The sequence below is a fragment of the Hemiscyllium ocellatum genome, chromosome 22, assembly GCF_020745735.1.
Source record: "Hemiscyllium ocellatum isolate sHemOce1 chromosome 22, sHemOce1.pat.X.cur, whole genome shotgun sequence".
NCBI lineage: Eukaryota > Metazoa > Chordata > Chondrichthyes > Orectolobiformes > Hemiscylliidae > Hemiscyllium > Hemiscyllium ocellatum.
In genome coordinates this window covers 34,525,487-34,548,423 of record NC_083422.1, presented here as the reverse complement: position 1 = coordinate 34,548,423, position 22,937 = coordinate 34,525,487, and the positions used below count along the sequence as shown (strand labels likewise).

Here is a 22,937-nt window from a genome sequence, read left to right as displayed (position 1 = left end):
CCGGATTAACACTTAATAATGTCATGAAGGGCATCCTATGTGAAAATGCTGGCTGATAGGAGTACTATGTTGACATAAAGATATATCAGATGGAATCAATCTTCTTTGTTCAATGGTGTTGTAAATGATCACATGATGTCTGAGGCTGAAATGGATATGGCAAATATTCTTGTTACAAAAATATTCTTTTTTATATTTTGCTGTGGCCCCTATAACAGCATGGACAGCACGTATGCAAGGTTTCTTCAAAATAATGTATTGATCCATTTTCAATGATTGATGTTCATTATACTTCTCTGGTCATTGTATCTGACACTTTGTTTATAATTAACATAACTTCAAACCTAACACAGCATTCACTGTTGGTTCCTGCCGATACAACTGTGGAAGATATTCATCAGGATGTTCCTGCGATCACAACTGTGTTCACAATGGCACCTGCTGCCCAGATTTCTGTTATCAATGTCCTTACATTAATTCTGGTAAGTGTTTTTTTTAGTAAATATTTAAATTTATATTTATTAGTGTATTATCATTAACACAATAGGTGATAAATCTGAGAATGGGACATCAAGAAAGCTGGTTTCTCCTTTTGTGAATCAGTGTAGTTGAGTTCAGGTAATGTGTGATTTCTTGTCCTGCAGTGTATGGTGTATTCCAGGATATTATGTCAGGACAGGTCTCTTCTGGACTGTTTCAAAAACCTGTTTGAGTCGAGAAAATGCTTCCATCATGCCCAGGTTAGGAATGAGTTGATACAGTCCTGATTTTGATGAAGGCATTGGACAGGCATTTGAATTATGTCCTGGTAATGATAGGCTATATCATCAGGAACATCCACTTTCCAGTCAGGATCAATTGGGTTTTCATAAGGATGAGAATCTTGAGAGTTTTTTCCTGATGTTTAGAACCGGTGACACTTTCAGGAAGTAATTTCCCACGTGGTGAAGACCTTACTTTGTAAATCAAGGGTACAGCTCCAATCACTTGCTCTCTTTCATGTTACTTAAGTTGTCATCATCATGGGGATCAGTTAGATCAGATGACTGGATCGACCAGACTGCGATATAGTTTCAATTCTAAAACTGCCTGAGGTTTCTATGAAGGATTCTCCTTGTCAGCTCCTACCCTTGCATGGGGAGTGGTGGCCCTCAGGTTAAATCACCAATCGTAGTCTCTCTCTCTTTCTTTCTCTCTCTCCCTCTCTCTCTCTCTCTAATGTCAGAGCAGCCATATGGTCTGGTAGGAGGATGATCATTGATCATTCTCCCAGGCCTGCAGTCAGTGTGGCAGCAGAGAGGAAGATATGATGCAAGGAGAGAGGAGGTAGAAAAAGAGAGAGCTCTCTATACAATGCCATGTTCACTCAGGGTCCTCAAGGAACAAACTCCTGACATCAGCTTCACCGAGGAAAAACGTCCATGACAATTGTCATTTCCAAAGCATGTGCTCATTGAAATTCCTCACCATGAGCAGAGAAAGCTGTATTGGCAGTGACTGAGACAATAATATTCACCTCTCAATTTGCCATCTGTTTTATTACTGGAAGTCTAGATTAGAGTGGTGTTGGAAAAGCACAGCAGGTCAAGCAGCATCTGAGGGGCAGGAAAATCGACATTTCAGGCAAAAGCCCTTCATTGAAAATGAAGGCAGGGAGTCTTGGAACTTGCAGCTCAGCACCATCCTCATGACCTGTTTGTCCTACCCACCTACCCACTCCACCCTCCTATCTGACCGATCACCTTCAACCCCACCTTCATCGACCTTTGTATTCTTGGCTACCTTCTCTCCAGCCACACCTTCCTCCCATTTATCTCTCCAACCCAGAGGCTCCCTGTCTTTATTCCTGATGAAGGGCTATTGCCTGAAACGTCGATTTTCCTGCTCCTTGGATGCTGCTTGACCTTCTGTGCATTTCAAGCACCACTCTAGACTCTGATGTCCGGCATCTGCATCCTCATTTTTGCCTAGTATTACTGGAGGTGACTTACCCTGTGTGTAACCATGCAAGGTTGTTTGAACTGTGTCTCTGGTCAACTATGGTTTTGTCAGCCTAAATACATTTACATTGTACAGGCTATAATTGACTGAATATACAAGGCATTTAAGTACAGAGATTAATCATTAATAGCAAAGATATGCACTGCTGAATTTGTATTGGTGTGCACACATTTCGTTTTATTTCTGGATGAATAAATATTGTATATCTTGAATCTTGGTTATGATAGGCTACCTCTGATCATTTTCTCCTCGTTAATTGTTTGTCAAGGTTAATAATATGTGACGTTTGCAATCTCTTTGTAAGTGTCGTGTGCTATTTTAATATTTTTTGAATAGAAATGGTAAAATATTCTTCTTACATATTTGACAAATTCACTAAGTTGAATTATGTTCCTCTACAGGGTACTGTGGATACACAACAGCAGGTCAGTACTAGTTAAATTAATTTGATTTAATTTGTTGGTTTGTACATTTGGGGACACTGTGTCAGTCACAATATTTGATCTTCATGATTATGCTCAGCCAATCACATCACTGATTTGGTAAAGTCTTTCTATAGTTTGTATAAATACTCTCGTTTATATCTGTAAACTTGAGGTAATCTGGAACTCTATTGTCCATTCTCCATTTGAGATATAACTGGCCATTGGACATAATAATCCAATCACACCACTACCTCCACCATTTCTAAGTGTGTGGGTAAATTATCATGTACCTAGACTGCCGTCTCTGACCAACATTTGCAGTATCATTCTCAAGCACAAGATAAAATAGACATTGATGACCTCATCAAGAAATTGCCTGATTACTCTTTTTTTCTTTAATTTGTTCAAAAGCATCAAATGATTTTGGAGCTTCAACATTTATGGATTCAGCATAACACCTACGTGAGATGAATTTGAAGCAGGAGGCAGGTCATTTGGCCCCATGAGATAATTCCACCATTCAATACGAGCATGAACTTCCAAGTCTCCCAGAAACCCGGAAACATTACGTTGATTACCTTGGAGACAAAATTAGTCAAAAAGCTTTGAACGTGGAGTCGTAGAATCACAGAGATGTACAGCACAGAGTCAGATCCTCAGGTCCAACTTGTAGTTTGCCAACCAGATATCCTAAATAAACCTAGTCCCACGTGCCTACATTTGGCCCATATCCCTCTAAACCCTTCCTATTTATATACCTATCCAATTGCCTTTTATATTTTGTAATTTGTACCAGTTTCCAGCATTTCCTCTGGTGGCTCATTCCATTCATATATTACCCTCTATCTGAAAATGTTACCCCTTTATGCCCCTCTCATTTCAAGCATGTGCCCTCTAGTTTTCAACGCCCCCACCTCAGGACAAAGAACATATCTGTTTAACTTAGAAATGCCCCCCATGATTTTATGAACCTCTATAAGGTCATCTCCTAGCTTTGGATGCTCCAGGGAAAATAGCCCCAGCCTTTGCAGACTCTCCAAATATATTCAATGATTCACTTTTCTGAGGTAGATTATCATGTAGAACCATTTCTTCTGAGAAAAATTTCTTTTCTCTGCTCTGTCTTAAGTGTTTATACTAAAATGTAGACCTAAGTGTGTCGGGGCCATCTACTGTTTCATTTCCTCCTGGTGCACCAGCAATACCAGCTCTCTTGGTATGATACAAAGCTGTTGGACTCAGACTAATCACTGCTCCAAGAGTTGTGTCTTCCTCCTTGAGAGTGTAAAATGCCAGGGCATCTTGGTGATGAAGCAAGTGCAGGCAATTGGGAGAATATGATTTGGTTTTTAAAGGTCAGCACAAACATGGTAGGCTGAAGGGCTTGTTTCTATGCTGAATATATGATTCTTTCTGTGGAGGTCCCATTTCGTACAAATGAGGGCCACCTTATGAAATAACAAAGTGCATTGATCTTGTCAAGTTTTGTTGGCCTTGCCTCTGTAATGTACTGTGGTGCTGGGAGCCTACCCTTGTTGTAAAATCAGTCCCTACCATTCCTCTGGTATTGATATTGTAGAAGAGCCTCCTCATATGCTTCTTCATTCATATCTCTTAATAGAATCTGTCTCGCTTCTACTTTTATATTTGATGGGATTTTACTTATCATATACATTGGCAATAGTCTCGCCACTCTCTAGTTAAGGTTTACTGTTCTGAATTACTTGTTGATTTCTCAATGACTATTCCATGGACAATCATGAACCTTGAACATGACAACACTTGCTAATTCCATTTTCCCTGTAGTTTCCTATTGAAACCCCCCAGTCAGATTGGTGCCACTGCTTTAATACAAGATCGTCACTGAATAGAGGCATAAATGATGTCCTGTATGAATAATGTGGGATGATTGGAGCATTAATTTAAAATAATTAGCATAAAATTATATTAGACCAAAACAATCTTCTTTCTTTAATGATCACATGGGATCTGAAGCTTGAAGGGTATGGAAAATATTCTTGTTACTAATTCATTATTTTTAATGTTTCGACAGAAACAATAACAACAACACCAGGTATGGAAAACATCTTCAAGAAAATGTTCCTATTCACTTTTCAGTCATTAAACTTCATTACACGTGTTTTGCTTGCTCCCCTCAACTCTTCCCACTCAACTCCAATCCACCCCCAATAGATTGGTGTGTCCCTGTTATAATACCAGATCAACACTTTCTGAAGTCAGAGAAAACATCCTATGTGAAAATGCTGGGAGATGGGAGTATTAATTTCAAACAATTGGCATAACGTTATATCAGACCGCATCATCTTCATTCTTTAATGTTGTTATAAGGATCACATGCTGTTGGAGCTTGAAGTGGTATGGCAAATATTCCTGTTACTAATGTATTATTTTTTATGTTTTGACAGAAACAACAACAACACCAGGTATGGAAAATATATTCAAGAAAATGTTCCTATTCATTTTCCAGTCATTAAAGTTCATTACACATGTTTTGCTTGCTTCCCCCAACACCTCCCACTCAACCCCATATTAACCTGCAATAAATTAGTATGTTCCTGTTTTAATACCGGTTCAACACATTATATAGCCAATGAAAACATCCTATGTGAAAATGCTGGGTGATGGGAGAATTAATTTCAAATAATTGCATAATGTTATATCAGACCGAATCATCTTCTTTCTTTAATGTTGTTAAAAGGATTACATGATGCTTGAGGCTTGAAGAGGTATGGCAAATATTCCTGTTACTAATGTATTATTTTTATATTTTAAACGTGCTTCCTGGAACAGCAGGGACAGCAGGTAAGGAAAATATTTTCAAGAAAATGTATTTATCCACTTTTCAATGAAGAAAGTTTATTATATTTCTCTGATTATTGTAGTCTGTAACTTTGTTTATAAGCAAAATAGCTTCAGACCAATCATAGCTTTCGCTCCATTACAGATATTGTTTCATGCAAATATAACTGTGGAGGAAGTTTCGCTCTGTGTTCCTGCGATTACTACTGTGCTTACTCTGGCAACTGCTGTCCAGATTTCTGTGATCAGTGTTACTACATTAATTCTGGTATGTGGATTTTTAGTGAATATTTAAATGGATATTTATTTGTGCATTATCATTGTGAATATAGCTGATAAACCGTAGAATGGGACATGTAGAAAGCTTTTGTGTAATTAAGTTCAGGTAGTGTGTGATTTCTATTCTGCAGTATGTGGTGTGCTTCATGATATTATGATCAGGACAGTTCTGTGCTGTAGTGTTTCAAAAATCTGGATCAGTCTGAAGCACGGTGGCTGAGAAGTAGTTTTGCATCACACCCAGGTTTCCAGTGAGTTGAGGCAGTCCTGATGTTTGGTGAGGGATTAGACAGGCATTAGAACTAAGTCCTGGAAATTAAACAGTAGATCATCAAGAACATCCATCTTCCTGTCAGGGTCAGATTTCAACTGGGTTTTACTAAGAATAAGAACATGAAGAATTTCTCTTGATGTTTAGAATTGGTGGCATTTTCAGCAAGTGGTGAAGGTCTTGCTTTGTACTTCAAGCGTTCAGCTCAGAGTGCTTACTCTTTGTCATTGTGTTGAATGATTCATCATCATGGGGGTCAGTTAGATCAGTTGGCCGGATGGCTGTTTTGTATTGCAGACTGATGTCATCAGTCTGGATTCAATCCCTGCACTGACTGAGATTTCTATGAAGGACTCTCCCTTTCAGCTGCTACGCTTGCTTGTTGTGTAGTGACAAGAATGTTAAACCACCACCAACGTCTCTCTCTAACAACAGGGCAGCTTGATGGTCTCATGAGCCTATGTTCCCTCATCATCCTTCAAGGCCTGCAGTTGATGTGGCAGCACAGATGAGAATGTAGTACAAGGAGAGCGGAGGAGGAAAGGAAGAGAGCTCTCCACAAACAATGCTGTATTCACTCAGGGTCCTCACGGAACAATTTCCTAACATTGTCCTCACCAAGAAACAACTTCCGTGATAACCCTAATTTCCAAAGCTGGTGCTCATTGAAATTTCTCACCACTGGCAGTCAGAAATTTACTGTCAGTGACTGTGACCACAATATTCACTTCTTAATTTGCCATTCACTGCTTTATATGAGGTGGCTGACCCTCCGAGTGAGCAGGCTAGGGTGCTTATTTTGTCTTTCTGGTCAACTGTGGCTTTGCCATATTATGCAGGATATCATTAACTGAATATTCTTGGCTTTGTAAGTACTGCATTTAAATACCAAGATGGCACCATAAAAGCAAAGACATGCACTGCCGAATTTATGCGGGTGTGCTGCACATTTCATTTTATTTGTAGATGTACACATATTGTATGTATTGAATGCTATGTTTGACAATCTGCCCCCAACACTTGTCATTTTGTTCTCATCATTTGTTTGTCAATCCCATAATATCTGAAATGTATCATCTTTTTCTCATGTGTCATATTGAAATTTTTGCAAGTCAGAATGTTGAAAGATTCTTCCAATGTACTTGACAAATTCAATAAGTTGAATATGTTCGTCTGTAGGTTACTGCAGTGAATTCTCAACACAAGGTCAGTAAGAGTTTAATAAAAATTATTGAATTTGTTAGTTTATGTATTTGGGGATGTTGTGCCTATCACAATAACTGATCATAAAGAGTGTACTCAAAGAATCACATCTCTGGTTTCTTGTAGTCTATGTGCATTCTGTCTAATTCCTTCATGATATTGCTGTAATATAGACACCACCAGAAACTCTGTTGTCCATTCTCTGTTTGGAGTATAACTGGTTATCGCACATAATGATCCAGTAACACTGCTATCTCCACCATTTCTAAGTGTGTGGGTAAATTGTCATGTATCTAGACTATCATCTCTGACCAAGGCACAAGGTAAAATAGACATTAATGACCTCATCACGAAACTGCCTGATTACTCTTTTTTTCTTTAATTTGTTCCAAAGCATCAAATGATTTTGGAGCTTCAACATTTATGGAATCAGCATAAAGCCAGCATGAGATGATTTTGAAGCAGGAGCAGGTCATTTCACCCCTTGAGATATTTCCATCATTCAATAAGAGCATGAGCTTTCCAATTCCCCCACAAGCAATGAATTATTAACTGATTCCCTTTTAGACAAAATTAGTCAAAATACCTTGAACATATTCAATGATTCACTGCTCTGAGGTAGAGTATCACAAAGAGCAATCACGTTCTGAGAAAATCAAACTTTTCTCCACTCTGTCTTAAGTATTTATACTAAAATGTGGAACAAATGTGTTGGGGCTATTGATTGTTCCATTTCTTCCTGACACACCAGCAATGCCAAGAGTGGTCACCTCTCCTGGTGTGTCACAGAGCTGCTGGTCTCAGAGTGGCCACTGCTTCAAGAGTTGGGTCATCCTCCCTGAGAGCATAAAATGCCAGGGCAGCATCTACACTGGCTAGATGCGAGTGTAGGTGAATTGAATGAGCATAGTTGGGTTTTCCAGGTCAGCACAGACATGGTGGGCTGAAAGGCCCATTTCTATGCTGTATGGCTCTATGTGTCTTTGTGTGGAAACCCCACATAGAAATTAGAAGGCCATCTTATGAAATACTGAGGTGAGTTGATTTGGTCAAATGATGTTGGGCTCACCTCTGTAATTATACCGTGGTGCTCGGAACCTATCCTTGTTGTAGACTCTATCCCTAACCTTCTTGCTAATTTTGATACCATAATGGAGCCTCCTGATATACTCCCTTATTGACGTCTTTTAATAGAATTTTCTATTACTTCTGGATCGTATGCTTGTCTCGCTTCTACTTATATATCTATCGGATTTCAATTTTCATCTAAATCTTCAACAGTCTCACCATTCTGTAGCTGACGATGTGTTTTTCTAAATTGCCTGTTTGATTTCTCAATGACAATTCAAAATTGTTTGTTATATGTTGCTTTTCCCCCTCCTGGAGAATCTTGAACCATGTCGACACTTCTCCATTTTTCCTGAAGTTCCCTGTTTGAAGCCCTCCGGTCAGATTACTGGATGAACACTTAATAAAGTCAGAAAGGACATCCTATTTGAATATGTTGGGTATCGGATGATGGGAGCATTAATTTAAAAGATTTGGCATAAAGTTGAATCAGACCAAATCAACCATCTTTCTTTAAGGCTGTTGAAAAGGATCACATGATGTCTGAGGATTGAAGAAGAATGGCAAATATTCTTGTCATAGATACATTATTCTTAATGTTTTGACAGGTTTTACTGAAACAACATTGGCACCAGGTATGGAAAATATCTTCAAGAGAATGTATTAATTCATTTTTCAATGATTAAAGTTCATTACGAGTATTTTCATTATTTCCCCCAACCCCAACCTGAGTCATGACCCCACCTCCCCAAAAGCCTGATCATTACCCCTGATATCTTTGGAGACCAAACTTTGTGTAAATTACTTTGAGCATAATCAATGATTCAGTGCTCTGACGTAGAGTATTACATAGAGTAATGCTCTACGGGAAAATACATTTCTTCTCAGGTCTGTCTTCGGTGTTTATTTAAAAATCACAACCCAAGTTTTTGGATTGTCCAACAAGGGGCAACGTCATGGGCTGGATTTTATGGGTGACCTGTAGGAAAGAAAGGAGCCATATATATATATAGCTAGAATTAGCTTGCTGTGGTGTTGATGGCGTGCCTGCCAATGTGAAACCAACACTATGCTAGTCCTATATTGGATTTATGTTCCATTTCGTCCTGGTATACCACCAAAACCGGGAGTGGCCTCCTCTCCTGATGTGATACAGAGCTGTTGGTCTCAGAATGATCACTGCTCCAAATTTGGGCCTTCATCCTTCAGAGCATAAAATGCCAGGGCATTGTAGACTCTGGACTAAGTGCAGGTAAATGGTATGAGTATAGTTTGGTGTTTGTATGTCAGCATAGACATGGTTGGCCGAATGGCCTGTTTCTATGCTGTATACCTCCATGACTCTACATGTGGAAGTCTCACTTCATACAAGTCAAGGGATCAAACCATGAACAATTAAAGTGAGCCAATCTTGTCAAATGGTCTCGGGCTTGCCTCAGTAATTATGTTGTGTTGCTGGGAACCTATCCTTGTTGTACAGTCTATCCTTACCATTCTTGCTTGTGCATTGATGTGCTTATGGAGTTTCCTAATAAAATTCTTTCTTCACTTCTTTTAATGGACGTGTCTACGTCTGCTTGATTGTACACTTGACTGGCTTCTACTTGAATATTCATATGATTTCAATTACCTCCTACATCTGTAACAGTTTCACCACTATTAGCTGAGGATATGTTTTATTCATTGCTTGTTTGATTTCTCAATGAGAGTTTAATATTGATTTTCTAGTATTTCTTATCCCTGAACTGGAAAATCTGGAACCTTCCACATGTTGACACCTGCGAATTCCCTATTTGAACAGCTCCCGGTCCAAACCCCTCCAATCAGATTGGTTCCCCAGTTATAATACCGGTTCAACACCTTATAAAGTCAGAAAGGACACCCTATCTGAACATGCTGGCTGAAGGGAATATTAATTTCAAACAATTCGCAAATCGGTATATCAGACCAACGCATCTTCTTTCTTAAATGTTGTTAAAAGAATCACATAATGTTTGAGGCTTGAAGAGGTATGGCAAATATTCCTGTTACTAATGCATTATTTTTTATATTTTGACTGTGCTTCCTGGAATAACAGGGACAACAGGTAAGGAAAATATTTTCAAGAAAATATATTCATGCACTTTTCAATGATTATAGTACATGACATTCTTCTGAAGCCTGTAATCTGTAACCTTGTTTATAATCAACATAACTTCAAACCTAACTCAGCATTCACTATCTAACAGAAGTTGGCTCATGTCGATATAACTGTGGAAGATATTCATCAGGATGTTCCTGTGATTACTATTGTGTTTACAACGGCAACTGCTGCCCAGATTTCTGTTATCAGTGTTCTTACATTAATTCTGGTAAGTTTTTTTTAGTGAATATTTAACTTTATATTTGTTGGTGCATTATCATTACAAAAACAGATGGTAAACCTTAGAATGGGACTTCAAGAAAGCATGTTGCTCCTTGTGCGTATCAGGGTAGTTAAGTTCAGATAATGTGTGATCTCTTTACCTGCAGTGTTTGGTATAATCCATGATGTTATGTCAGGACAGCTCTGTTCAGCACTATTGCAAACATTGGGTTCAGTCTGAAAAGAAATTGCTGACAATTATGCTACCATAATGCATTGATTTGCAGCGAATCGATACAGTCCTGATTTTGACGAGGGCATAGAACAGGCATTAGAATTATGTCCTGATAGTTACAGAGTATATCATCAGGAACATCCACCTTCTAGTCAGGATCAATTGGGCTTTCACAAAAATGAGAATCTTGAAAATTTTTTCTTGATGTTTAGAATTGCTGACACTTTCAGGAAGTAGTTTTCCATGTGTCAAAGGCCTTACTTTGTACTTCAAAGGTACAGTTCCAATCACTTGCTCTCTTTCATGTTGTTCAACTTATCATCATGGGGTCAGTTAGATCAGATGACTGGATAGGGCCAGTTTGTGATACAGAGTGACACCATCAGTGTGGTTTCAATTCCAATACTGACTGAGGTTTCCATCAAGGATTCTCTTTGTCAGATCCTACCCTTGTATGGGGTGTGGTGTCCCTCAGGATAAATCACCAACAGTCGCCTCTCTCTCTCTCTCTCTCTGTGTAATGACAGAGCAGCCCTACAGTCAGGTAGGATGATGATCATTGATCATTCTCCCAGGCCTGCAATCAGTGTGGCAGCAGAGAGGAGGATATAATGCAAGGACATAGGAGGAAAGAGAGAGAGATCTCTATGCAATGCTATATTCACTCAGAGTTCTCAAGGAAAAGACTCCTGACATCAAAGTCACCAAGGAAAAATGTCCATAACAACTCTCATTTCCAAAGCATGTGCTCATTGAAATTTCTCACCACGAACAGAGAAAGCTGTATTGTCAGTGACTGAGACAAAAATATTCACCTGTCAATTTGCCATCTGGTGTATTATTGGAGGTGACTGACCCTCTGAGTGACCACGCAAGGTTGTTAGCATTGTGCCTCTGGTCAACTGTGGTTGTGACAGCCTAAATGTATTTACATTATGCAGGCTATAATTGACTGAATATACACGGCATTTAAGTACAGAGATTAATCCTTAATAGCCAAGATTTGCACTGCTGAATTTGTGTTGGTGTGCACACATTTCATTTTATTTCTGGATGTATAAATATTGTATATCTTATATCTTGGCTGTGGCAGGCTACCTCTGATCATTTTCTCCTCATCACTTGTTTGTCAAGGCTAATAATACATGATGTTTGTAATCTGTTTGTGTCGTGTGCTATTTTAATTTTTTTTGAATAGAAATGATAAAAGATTCTTCTTACATATTTGACAAATTCACTAAGTTGAATTATGTTCCTCTACAGGGTACTGTGGATACACAACAACAGGTCAGTACTAGTTAAATTAATTTGATATTATTTGTTGGTTTGTACATTTGGGGACACTGTGTCAGTCACAATATTTGATCTTCATGATTATGCTCAGCCAACCACAACAGTGATTTGGTAAAGTCTTCCTATAGTTTGTATAAATACTCTCATTTATCTCTGTAAACTTGATGTCATTTGGAACTCTGCTGCCCATTCTGTGTTTGAGATTTAACTGGCCATCGGACATGATGATCCAATCACACCACTACCTCCACCATTTCTAAGTGTGTGGGTAAATTATCATGTACCTAGACTGCCGTCTCTGACCAACATTTGCAGTATCATTCTCAAGCACAAGATAAAATAGACATTGATGACCTCATCAAGAAATTGCCTGATTACGTTTTTTTCTTTAATTCTTTTCAAAAGCATCAAATGATTTTGGAGCTTCAACATTTATGGATTCAGCATAACACCTGCGTGAGATGAGTTTGAAGCAGGAGGCAGGTCATTTGGTCCCTTGGGATAATTCTACTATTCATTATGAGCATGAACTTCTAAGTCCCCCAGAAACCCCAAATCATTACTCCGATTACCTTGGAGACAAAATCAGTTAAAAAGCTTTGAACGTGGAGTCTTGGAATCTCAGAGATGTACAGAATAGAGACAGACCCTTCGGTTCAACTTATAGTTTGCCAACCAGATATCCTAAATAAATTTAGTCTCATGTTGCCTACATTTGGCCCATATCCACTAAGCCCTTCCTATTTATATACCTATCCAATTGCCTTTTACATGTTGTAATTTGTACCAGCCTCCACCACTTCCTCTGGTGGCTCATTCAATACACGTACTACCCTTTGTTGGAAAATGGTACCCCTTAGATCCGTTTTAAATCTTTCCCCTCTCATTTCAAACATATGCCCTCTAGTTTTCAACTCCCCCACCACAGGGCAAAGAATGTGTCTGTTTAACTTAGATATACCCTCGTGATTTTATAAACCCCGACTAGGTCACCTCCTGGCCTTGGACACCCCCGGAAAAACAGCCACAGCCTTTGCAAGCTTTCCAAATATATTCAATGATTCACTGTTTTGAGGTAGATTATCACATAAAACCATCACCTTCTGAGAAAATAATTTAAACTAATTGGCATAAAGTTATATTAGACTGAACCAATCTTCTTTCTTTAATACTGTTAAGAGGATCACATGGAGTCTAAAGCTTGAAAGGGTATGGCAAATATTCTTGTTACTAATTCATTATTTTTAATGTTTTAACAGAAACATCAACAACATCAGGTATGGAAAATATGTTCAAGAAAATGTTCCGATTCACTTTTCAGTCATTAAATTTCATTTCAGTCATTAAACTTCAAAATAACTACATGTTTTGCTTGCTTCCCTAACATCTCCCACTCAACCCCACATTCACCCCCAATAGATTGGTGTGTCCCTGTTATAATACCAGATCAACATTTTATGAAGTTAGAGAAAACATCCTATGTGAAAATGCTGGGTGAAGGGAACAGTAATTTCAAACAATTGGCAAAACATTATATCAGACCGAATCATCTTCTTTCTTTAATATTGCTAAAATGATCACATGCTGTTTGAGCCTTGGAGAGGTATGGCAAATATTCCTGTTACTAATGCTTTATTTTTTATTTTTGACCATGTTTCCAGTAAGTACACCGATAGTAGGTAAGGAAAATATTTTCATGGAAATGTATTGAAAGTTGATTATATTTCTCTGATTATTGTAGTCTGTAACTTTGTTTATAAGCACGATAACTTTTGACCAATCTTAGCTTTCACTCCATTACAGATATTGCTTCATGCCGATACAACTGTGGAGGAAGTTACGGACTATGTTCCTGCGATTACAACTGTGCTTACTATGGCATGTGCTGCCCAGATTTCTGTGATCAGTGTTACTACATTAATTCTGGTATGTGGATTTTTAGTGAACGTTTAAATTTATATTTATTTGTGTACTATAATTGTAAAAATACATGATAAACCATAGAATGGGACATGTAGAAAATTTTTGTGTATCAGTGTAGTTAAGTTCAGATAGTGTGTGATTTCTATTCTGCAGTATGTGGTGTGTTCTATGATATTATGATCAAGACAGTTCTGTGCTAGGGTATCCAAAAATCTGGATCAGTCTGAAGCACGATGGTTAAGAAGTAGTTTTGCATCACACCCAGGTTTCCAGTGAGTTGAGGCAGACCTGATGTTTGGTGAGGGCATTGGACAGGCATTAGAACTAAGTCCTGGAAATTATACAGTAGATCATCAAGAACATCCATCTTCATGTCAGGGTCAGATTTCAACTTGGTTTTACTAAGAATAAGAACGTTAAGAATTTTTCTTGATGTTTAGAATTGGTGACATTTTCAGCAAGTGGTGAAGGCATTGCTTTGTACTTCAAGTGTTCAGCTCAGATTGCTTACTCTTTGTAATTGTGTTCAATGTATCATCATCATGGGGGTCAGTTAGATCAGTTGGTGGGATGGCTTGTTTGTAATCAGTCTGGTTTCAATTCCTTTACTGACTGCGGTTTCTATGAAGGACTCTCCTCTTCAGTTGCTCCGCTTGCTTGTTGCTTGGTGACCCTCAGGTTAAACCACCACTAGTGTCTCTCTCTCTCTCTCTCTCTCTCTAATAACAGAGCAGCCTGATGGTCTGGTGAGTCTATATTATCATCCTCCAAGGCCTGTAGGCAGTGTGCCAGTGTAGGCAGTGTGCCAGTGTAGGCAGTGTGCCAGTGTAGGCAGTGTGCCAGTGTAGGCAGTGTGCCAGCACAAATGAGAATGTGGTACAAGGAAAGAGGAGGAGGAAAGGGAGAGAGCTCTCCGTAAACAATGCTGTATTTACTCAGGGTCCTCACAGAACAAATTCCTGACATCATCCTCACCAAGAAGCAACTTCCGTGATTACCCTCATTTCCAAAGCAGAAGCTCATTGAAATTTCTCCCCGCTGGCAGTCAGAACTGTATTGTTGGCGACAAAAATGACAATATTCATCTCTTAATTTGCCATCCACTGTGTTATAAGAAGAGACTGACCAGGCTGGGGTATTTATATTGTCTCTCTGGTCAATGGTGGTTTGCCACATTACACAGGGTAACATTCACTGAATACATATACCTTTGTAAGTTCTGCATTTAAATACTGAGATGGCACCAGAATAGCCAAGACATGCACTGCTCAATTTTATGCCAGTGTGCAGTACACTTCATTTTATTTGGAGATGCACATATATTTTATGCATAGAATACTATGTGCGACAAGCTGAATGCATCTCTGATAATTTCTCCTGATCATTTGTCTGTAAATCTATCTTTTTGTTATGTGTTATGTTAATGTTTTTATGAACAGTAGTGGTAAAAGATTCTTCCTATATACTTGACAAATTCAATAAGCTGAATGTATTCCTCTACAGGGTACTGCGGTGAAAACTCAACAACAGGTTAGTAAGAATTTAACTGATTTGATTGAATTTTTGGTTTGTATATTTGGAGATACTATGTCATAATAATTGATCATAATAAGCATACCCAGAAAATTACATTGCTGAATTGTTATGGTCTTTGTATATTCTGTCTAAATCCTCCATGTTACCTCTGTAGACTAGGGATCACCTGAAACTCTGCTGCCCATTCTTTGTTTGAGTTATAACTGGCCATCAGACATAAAGATGCAGTGAGACCAGTTCTCCACCATTCCTAGTGTGGAGATAAATTTCTAGCTATTTCGATTGCTATTTCGGGCCAACCTTTGCAGTTTCTTTCTCAAGCGAAGAACCAACAGACATCGATCACTTCATCAAGAAATTGCCTGGTCACAGGTTTCTTTAACCCCGTTCAAAAACATCACATGATTTTGGAGCTTGAACAATTATGCAATCACCAATCAGCATACCATCTACATGAGATGGATTTGGAGCAAGAGAAAGTCATTTGGCCCCTTGAGCCACTTCCACAATTCAACACGAACATGAATTGCCTTGACTATCACAAAACCCTAACCATTACCCATGATTCCTTTGTAGACCAGAATTGGACTAAATTACCTTGAATGTATTCAATGACTCACTGCTCTGCTCTGAGGTATGGGGTTCCAAAGAGCAATTGCCTTTCGGAAAAATGAATTTCTTCTCAGCTCTGTCCTAAGTGTTTATTCTAAAATTACCTCCTTCTGTTTGGTTTATCCAACAAGGGGCAACATCATGGTCTAAATTTTATGGGTTAATTGTTGGAGAGTAAGTGGTCATGTATATGGCTAAATTAGCTTACTCTGGTGTTGATGGTGCTCCATTTCCTTGTGGTACACCAGCAAAACTAGGTGTGGCCTCCTCTCCTGGCGTGACATAGAACTGCTGGCCTTAGGTTGGTTGCTTCTTCATGAGTCGGTCTTCCTCCTTGAGAACATAAAATGCCACTGCCTAGTAGGCAATGAACTAAACGCAGGTTCAGTGGGATTAGTATAGTTTAGCATAGATGTAGACATGGTGGGCTGAATTGACTATTCTGTATAACTCCATGACTCTTTCTATGGAAGTCTTACTTCATACAAATCAAAGGACCATCTCGTGAAATACTAACATGAATCGACCTTGTCAACTGGAGTTGAACTCACCTCAGTAATTATGCTGTGGTGCTGGGACTCTATTCTTGGTGTACAATCTATCCCTACCATTCTTGGTGGTATTGAACCTGTAGCGGAACCTTCTTATATACTTCTTTAATCAAGTCTTTTAATGTAATTTTCTATTCCTTCTTAATCATATGCTTGTCTGCCTTCTACTATTTTGTCCACAAATCTCACCACTCTGTAGCTGAGGATATTTTTTGAATTGTCTGTTTCTTTTCTTGATGGCAATGTAATATTGAATTTTTTGGCATTGCCTATCCCTCAGCTGGAAAGGTTTGAACCTTGAACAAGGCAACAGCTGCCAATTCCACATTTTCCTCCCTGTTTCAAACCCTGCAGTCAGCTCGGTGCACCTGTTATAATACTGGTTCAACTGTTAATAAAGTCATAAAGGATATCCTTTCTGAATATGCTGAATGATAGTGGCATTAATTTCAAGCAATTGGCATAAAGTTATATCAGACTGAATAGTCTTTTTTCTTTAATGTTTGAAGCTTGAAGCGGTATGGTAAATATTCCTGTTACTAATGCATTATTTTTTATATTTTGACCGTGCTTTCTGGAACAGGGACACCAGGTATGTAAAACACCTTCAAAGAACTGCCTTCATCCACTTTTCAATGATTATAGTACATGACAGTCTTCTGAAGCCTGTAATCTGTAACCTTGTTTATAATCAACATAACTTCAGACCTAACTCAGCATTCACTATCTAACAGAAGTCGGTTCATGCCGATACAACTGTGGAGGATATTCATCAGGATGTTCCTGCGATTACAACTGTGCTTACTATGGCAACTGCTGCCCAGACTTCTGTTACCAGTGTTCTTACATTAATTCTGGTAAGTGTATTTTTTAGTGAATATTTAAATTTATATTTGTTGGTGCGTTATCATTACAAAAACAGGTGGTAAACCTTAGAATGGGACTTCAAGAAAGCATGGTGCTCCTTGTATGAATCAGAGTAGTTAAGTTCAGATAATGTGTGATTTCTTTACCTGCAGTATGTGGTATAATCCATGATGTTATGTCAGGACAGCTCTGTTCTGCACTATTGCAAAAATTGGGTTCAGTCTGAAATGCAATTGCTGAAAAATATGCTACCATAATGCATTGATTTGCAGTGAATCGATACAGTCCTGATTTTGACGAGGGCATTGGACAGGCATTAGAATTATGTCCTGGTAGTTACAGAGTATATCATCAGGAACATCCATCTTCCAGTCAGGATCACTTGGGCTTTCACAAAAATGAGAATCTTGAAAGTTTTTTCTTGATGTTTAGAATTGATGACACTTTCAGGAAGTAGTTTCCCATGTGGCAAAGGCCTTACTTTGTAATTCAAAGGTGCAGTTCCAATCACTTGCTCTCTTTCATGTTGTTCAACTTATCATCATGGGGTCGGTTAGATCAGATGACGGGATGGGGCCAGTTTGTGATACAGAGTGACACCATCAGTGTGGTTTCAATTCCAATACTGACTGAGGTTTCCATCAAGGATTCTCCTTGTCAGTCCCTACCCTTGCATGGGGTGTGGTGTCCCTCAGGATAAACCACCAACAGTCGCCTCTCTCTCTCTCTCTGTGTAATGACAGAGCAGCCCTACGGCCAGGTAGGAAGATGGTCATTGATCATTCTCCCAGGCCGGCAATCAGTGTGGCAGCAGGGAGGAAGATATAATGCAAGGACATAGGAGGAGGAAAGAGAGAGAAATCACTATACAATGCTATATTCACTCAGGGTCCTCAAGGAAAAAACTCCTGACATCAACATCACCAAGGGAAAATGTCCATAACAACTCTCATTTCCAAAGCATGTGCGCATTGAAATTTCTCACCATGAACAGAGAAAGCTGTATTGTCAGTGACTGAGACAAAAATATTCACCTCTCAATTTGCCATCTGGTGTATTATTGGAGGTGACTGATCCTCTGAGTGACCACGCAAGGTTGTTAGCATTGTGCCTCTGGTCAACTGTGGTTTTGACAGCCTAAATGCATTTACATTATACAGGCTATAATTGACTGAATATACACGGCATTTAAGTACAGAGATTAATCCTTAACAGCAAAGATTTGCACTGCTGAATTTGTGTTGGTGTGTACTCAATTCCTTTTATTTCTGGATGTATAAATACTGTATATCTTATATCTTGGCTGTGGCAGGCTACCTCTGATCTTTTTCTCCTCATCACTTGTTTGTCAAGGCTAATAATACATGATGTTTGTAATCTGTTTGTGTCATGTGCTATTTTAATTTTTTTTGAATAGAAATGGTAAAAGATTCTTCTTACATATTTGACAAATTCACTAAGTTGAATTATGTTCCTCTCCAGGGTACTGTGGATACACAACAACAGGTCAGTACTAGTTAAATTAATTTGATATTATTTGTTGGTTTGTACATTTGGGGACACTGTGTCAGTCACAATATTTGATCTTCATGATTATGCTCAGCCAACCACAACAGTGATTTGGTAAAGTCTTCCTATAGTTTGTATAAATACTCTCATTTATCTCTGTAAACTTGATGTCATTTGGAACTCTGCTGCCCATTCTGTGTTTGAGATATAACTGGCCATTGGACAAGATGATCCAATCACACCACTACCTCCACCATTTCTAGGTGTGTGGTTAAATTATCATGTACCTAGACTGCCGTCTCTGACCAACATTTGCAGTATCATTCTCAAGCACAAGATAAAATAGACATTGATGACCTCATCAAGAAATTGCCTGATTACATTTTTTTCTTTAATTCTTTTCAAAAGCATCAAATGATTTTGGAGCTTCAACATTTATGGATTCAGCATAACACCTACGTGAGATGAGTTTGAAGCAGGAGCAGGTCATTTGGCCCCTTGAGATAATTCCACCATTCAATATGAGCATGAACTTCCAAGTCCCCCAGAAACCCCAAGTCATTACTCCGATTACCTTGGAGACAAAATTAGTCAAAAAGCTTTGAACGTGGAGTCTTGGAATCTCAGAGATGTACAGAATAGAGACAGACCCTTCGGTCCAACTTATAGTTTGCCAACCAGATATCCTAAATAAATTTAGTCTCATGTTGCCTACATTTGGCCCATATCCACTAAACCCTTCCTATTTATATACCTATCCAATTGCCTTTTACATGTTGTAATTTGTACCAGCCTCCACCACTTCCTCTGATGGCTCATTCAATACACGTACTACCCTTTGTTGGAAAATGGTACCCCTTAGATCCGTTTTAAATCTTTCCCCTCTCATTTCAAACATATGCCCTCTAGTTTTCAACTCCCCCACCACAGGGCAAAGAACGTGTCTGTTTAACTTAGATATACCTTCGTGATTTTATAAACCTCTATAAGGTCACCTCCTAGCCTTGGACGCTCCAGGGAAAATAGCCCCAGCCTTTGCAAGCTTTCCAAATATATTCAATGATTCACTGTTTTGAGGTAGATTATCATGTAAAACCATCACCTTCTGAGAAAATAATTTAAACTAATTGGCATAAAGTTATATTAGACTGAACCAATCTTCTTTCTTTAATGCTGTTAAGAGGATCACATGGAGTCTAAAGCTTGAAAGGGTATGGCAAATATTCTTGTTACTAATTCATTATTTTTAATGTTTTAACAGAAACACCAACAACATCAGGTATGGAAAATATGTTCAAGAAAATGTTCCGATTCACTTTTCAGTCATTAAACTTCATTTCAGTCATTAAACTTCAAAATAACTACATGTTTTGCTTGCTTCCCTAACATCTCCCACTCAACACCACATTCACCCCCAATAGATTGGTGTGTCCCTGTTATAATACCGGATCAACATTTTATGAAGTTAGAGAAAACATCCTATGTGAAAATGCTGGGTGATGGGAACATTAATTTCAAACAATTGGCAAAACATTATATCAGACCGAATCATCTTCTTTCTTTAATATTGCTAAAATGATCACATGCTGTTTGAGCCTTGGAGAGGTATGGCAAATATTCCTGTTACTAATGTATTATTTTTTATATTTGACCATGCTTCCTGGAACAGCAGCGATAGTAGATAAGGAAAATATTTTCAAGGAAATGTATTGACCCACTTTTCAATGAAGAAAGTTGATTATATTTCTCTGATTATTGTAGTCTGTAACTTTGTTTATAAGCACGATAACTTTTGACCAATCTTAGCTTTCACTCCATTACAGATATTGCTTCATGCCGATACAACTGTGGAGGAAGTTACGGACTATGTTCCTGCGATTACAACTGTGCTTACTATGGCAACTGCTGCCCAGATTTCTGTGATCAGTGTTACTACATTAATTCTGGTATGTGGATTTTTAGTGAACGTTTATATTTATATTTATTTGTGTACTATAATTGTAAAAATACATGATAAACCATAGAATGGGACATGTAGAAAATTTTTGTGTATCAGTGTAATTAAGTTCAGATAGTGTGTGATTTCTATTCTGCAGTATGTGGTGTGTTCTATGATATTATGATCAAGACAGTTCTGTGCTAGGGTATCCAAAAATCTGGATCAGTCTGAAGCACGATGGTTAAGAAGTAGTTTTGCATCACACCCAGGTTTCCAGTGAGTTGAGGCAGTCCTGATGTTTGGTGAGGGCATTGGACAGGCATTAGAACTAAGTCCTGGAAATTATACAGTAGATCATCAAGACATTACATCTTCCTGTCAGGGTCAGATTTCAACTTGGTGTTACTAAGAATAAGAACATGAAGAATTTCTCTTGATGTTTAGAGAGCAATGTTTTCAGTTGCTCCGCTTGCTTGTTGCTTGGTGACCCTCAGGTTAAACCACCACTAGTGTCTCTCTCTCTCTCTCTCTCTCTCTCTCTCTAATAACAGAGCAGCCTGATGGTCTGGTGAGTCTATATTCTCTTATCATCCTCCAAGGCCTGTAGGCAGTGTGCCAGTGTAGGCAGTGTGCCAGTGTAGGCAGTGTGCCAGTGTAGGCAGTGTGCCAGTGTAGGCAGTGTGCCAGCACAAATGAGAATGTGGTACAAGGAAAGAGGAGGAGGAAAGGGAGAGAGCTCTCCGTAAACAATGCTGTATTTACTCAGGGTCCTCACAGAACAAATTCCTGACATCATCCTCACCAAGAAGCAACTTCCGTGATTACCCTCATTTCCAAAGCAGAAGCTCATTGAAATTTCTCCCCGCTGGCAGTCAGAACTGTATTGTTGGCGACAAAAGTGACAATATTCATCTCTTAATTTGCCATCCACTGTGTTATAAGAAGAGACTGACCAGGCTGGGGTATTTATATTGTCTCTCTGGTCAATGGTGGTTTGCCACATTACACAGGGTAACATTCACTGAATACATATACCTTTGTAAGTTCTGCATTTAAATACTGAGATGGCACCAGAATAGCCAAGACATGCACTGCTCAATTTTATGCCAGTGTGCAGTACACTTCATTTTATTTGGAGATGCACATATATTTTATGCATAGAATACTATGTGCGACAAGCTGAATGCATCTCTGATAATTTCTCCTGATCATTTGTCTGTAAATCTATCTTTTTGTTATGTGTTATGTTAATGTTTTTATGAACAGTAGTGGTAAAAGATTCTTCCTATATACTTGACAAATTCAATAAGCTGAATGTATTCCTCTACAGGGTACTGCGGTGAAAACTCAACAACAGGTTAGTAAGAATTTAACTGATTTGATTGAATTTTTGGTTTGTATATTTGGAGATACTATGTCATAATAATTGATCATAATAAGCATACCCAGAAAATTACATTGCTGAATTGTTATGGTCTTTGTATATTCTGTCTAAATCCTCCATGTTACCTCTGTAGACTAGGGATCACCTGAAACTCTGCTGCCCATTCTTTGTTTGAGTTATAACTGGCCATCAGACATAAAGATGCAGTGAGACCAGTTCTCCACCATTCCTAGTGTGGAGATAAATTTCTAGCTATTTCGATTGCTATTTCGGGCCAACCTTTGCAGTTTCTTTCTCAAGCGAAGAACCAACAGACATCGATCACTTCATCAAGAAATTGCCTGGTCACAGGTTTCTTTAACCCCGTTCAAAAACATCACATGATTTTGGAGCTTGAACAATTATGCAATCACCAATCAGCATACCATCTACATGAGATGGATTTGGAGCAAGAGAAAGTCATTTGGCCCCTTGAGCCACTTCCACAATTCAACACGAACATGAATTGCCTTGACTATCACAAAACCCTAACCATTACCCATGATTCCTTTGTAGACCAGAATTGGACTAAATTACCTTGAATGTATTCAATGACTCACTGCTCTGCTCTGAGGTATGGGGTTCCAAAGAGCAATTGCCTTTCGGAAAAATGAATTTCTTCTCAGCTCTGTCCTAAG

At 38.6% G+C, this 22,937-nt stretch overlaps 3 long non-coding RNA genes across 3 annotated transcripts; all 3 read left to right on the top strand.

Moving 5' to 3' along the window:
* Window positions 1-384: 384 nt before the first annotated feature.
* Window positions 385-4,500, top strand: LOC132826227 (uncharacterized). Its single transcript, XR_009645864.1, has 3 exons — window positions 385-482; window positions 2,403-2,426; window positions 4,480-4,500. It is a non-coding gene; the product is annotated as an uncharacterized LOC132826227 (long non-coding RNA).
* Window positions 4,501-13,193: 8,693 nt separating this feature from the next.
* On the top strand, window positions 13,194-13,822 carry LOC132826173 (uncharacterized). Its single transcript, XR_009645859.1, has 3 exons — window positions 13,194-13,216; window positions 13,601-13,618; window positions 13,743-13,822. It is a non-coding gene; the product is annotated as an uncharacterized LOC132826173 (long non-coding RNA).
* A 3,476-nt stretch (window positions 13,823-17,298) lies between these two features.
* Window positions 17,299-20,844, top strand: LOC132826110 (uncharacterized). The gene is made up of 4 exons (XR_009645857.1): window positions 17,299-17,418; window positions 18,911-18,934; window positions 20,199-20,216; window positions 20,761-20,844. It is a non-coding gene; the product is annotated as an uncharacterized LOC132826110 (long non-coding RNA).
* Window positions 20,845-22,937: the final 2,093 nt, after the last annotated feature.